The 2,500-nt window shown below is 46.6% G+C and overlaps 1 long non-coding RNA gene across 1 annotated transcript in view; it reads right to left on the bottom strand.

The window, feature by feature from the left end:
- Positions 1-823: 823 nt before the first annotated feature.
- LOC147997522 (uncharacterized) overlaps positions 824-2,500 on the bottom strand; it is an 18,087-nt gene continuing 16,410 nt past the window's right edge. Inside the window, exons 2-3 of the long non-coding RNA XR_015647788.1 lie at positions 1,951-2,149; positions 824-1,043 (exon numbers count right to left, since the gene is read on the bottom strand). This is a non-coding gene — a long non-coding RNA (uncharacterized LOC147997522). The remainder of the gene's footprint in view (positions 1,044-1,950; positions 2,150-2,500) is intronic.

Here is a 2,500-nt window from a genome sequence, read left to right as displayed (position 1 = left end):
CTGTCTGTCTGTCTGTCTGTCTGTCTGTCTGTCTGTCTGTCTGTCTGTCTGAATGAATGAATGAATGAGCGAGGGAATGAACGAATGAGGGAGGGATGCACATGCCTATGGTTTTAAGATGCTTAATTTCTTTACAAGGTTTATTTATTTAAACATTAAACATTGGGGTTGGGGATTTAGCTCAGTGGTAGAGCGCTTGCCTAGGAAGCACAAGGCCCTGGGTTCGGTCCCCAGCTCCGAAAATAAAATAAAATAAAATAAAATAAAATAAAATAAACATTAAACATTAATCGGAAATAATGGAGTCAGCAGTTAAGAGTTCTGACTGTGTTCTTCCAGAGGTCCTGAGTTCTATTCCCATGGTGGCTCACAACCCTCTGTTATGGGATCGATCTGCTGTGTGTCCGAAGACAGCTGCAGTGTGCTGTTTGTAGGGTAAAGAAAAAAATACTAAAGAAGAAAAAAAAAAGAGAGAGAAAAAGTTAGAAGCACCAAGTCAAGTCATGTAAATATTGCCCACATTCGGATTTAGACATGCCTGAGCTGTCAGGCGAGGCTGGCTGAGAGCGAATCAGTGAACACGGACTCTTCCTCTCTGTGAGGGTGTGTCATGAACTCTATTACCATTTCCAAAGAGTTAGGTATGCTGGAGCGAAGTGGACCGGAAAGCCAAGGGAGGAGAGGTATGCCTACACGAGTCCACCCAGCCCCCCCCGCCCCCCCCCCCCGAGGGAGACATCCTCGAGTGGTGGGGGAGGGGCGAGGTGTGGAGGGATAATTTCCAACAAATAAATCCCAACAAATAAATTACTAGAGACTTGATTCATTGATTTACTTTAAATTTATTGAGTGTATCGGGAAAGAGGGAAAATGGGTCAAGGAGGGAGGGAGGGAGGGAGGGAGGGAGGGAGGGAGGGAGGGAGGGAGGGAGGGAGAGAGGGATATCTTTTCCTCCAAATCTGCTGGTATGTAGTCTCAGTGCGTCAGAAAAAGACTGCTTCTGGCCTCCTTTCTGATTACCCCAAGGCAGTCTGGTCACCGTGCTGTAATAGAAAGGGAAACCACAGTCAAGTCATGGAGCGAGCGAGCAAGCAAGCAAAAATCATAAACAAAAGCAAAAACACGTCTGTTAAGTTGAGCAGAGCAGAGCAGAGCAGAGCAGAGTAGGGCAAAGCAATACAAGGTCACATTCCACAAAGGCTGATATAGTCTGCCATCTTGGTCTACAGAGTGAAAAGTAGAAGGAGAAAATGAATATCGCTTTGTGTGTCACAAAGTTTTTAAGTTGTAAGGAACATTGCAGGGCTAAACCTTCAAATCCTCAAACCACCCAACCCAAGCTCCTCCTCCTCCTCCTCCTCCTCCTCCTCCTCCTCCTCCTCCTCCTCCTCCTCCTCACCCCATTGCCCCCCCCGTGTGTGTGTGTGTGTGTGTGTGTGTGTGTGTGTGTGTGTGTGTGTGTGTGTGTTTGCGCACGAGCTCGAGCTCGGGCACGCATTTCTTTCACTGCACAACCATCATTGGAGGACGTTTAAATAAACACGAATGAATCAGACAGGCAGACAGACAGGGGCCCATAATGGATCCCTACAACTCGGTGGTGGTGGTGGTGGTGGTGGTGGTGGTGGTGGTGGTGGTGGTGGTGGTGGTGGTGGTACACACCGATTTGTTGACCTCTTTCTTTTAAAGAAGGACAAGAAACAAAGAGAAATAAAAATGAAGGAATATAGACCTAGCCAAATATTATTTTATTCCCTCCTTCATGGAGCGACAAGAAGATTTATTCATCAACCTTCGTCTAGAATAAGAAAGTAATTGCAAATGAAATCGAGCCATCTTACTGTAATAAGATGTTATCGAGAGAGAAGGGGAATTGGATACTGGATCCATTGCTGCCCCCCCCCACACACAAGGTGGAAAGAAAAGCAACTCCCAGATCGCTCAACTAACGAGGCTTATTTAAAACTGGAAAAAGAGGGCTGGAGAGATGTCTCAGCGGTTAAGAGCCCTGGCCGCTCCTCCAGAGGTCCTGAGTTTTCAATCCCCAGCAAGCACATGGTGGCTCCCAACCATCGGTAATGGGATGAGGCCTTCTTCTGGTGTGTCTGAAGATAGTTACAGTGTACTCATAGACACAAAATAAATAATTCTGGAAAAGAAGAGGAAATAACTTTAAAAAAAAAGAAAGGAGGCTGACTGGTCGACCTTCCTTCCCTCCCTCCCTTCCTTCCTTCCCTCCTCCCTCCCTCCCTCCCTCCCTCAGGTTCGTACCTAGGAACTCATGCACACACAACCACACCCCCCCCCACACATATATTTAATATTCAATATTTATAAAAATACGACTGGAGAGATGGTGAGAACAATGGAAAGCAGAGAACTATTCAGCTGACCAATTGATACCTTCAGTTTGCTTATAATGGAAGGGACAACTGGCCGACCCTCCCCTGTCACACACACACACAGAGAGAGAGAGAGAGAGAGAGAGAGAGAGAGAGAG

The sequence above is a fragment of the Rattus norvegicus genome, unplaced genomic scaffold (assembly GCF_021556685.1).
Source record: "Rattus norvegicus strain SHRSP/BbbUtx unplaced genomic scaffold, alternate assembly SHRSP_T2T unassigned-0000116, whole genome shotgun sequence".
In the NCBI taxonomy this organism is placed as follows: Eukaryota; Metazoa; Chordata; class Mammalia; order Rodentia; family Muridae; genus Rattus; species Rattus norvegicus.
The sequence above is the reverse complement of the archived record's forward strand: the minus strand, read 5'-3'. Positions and strand labels throughout refer to the sequence as shown.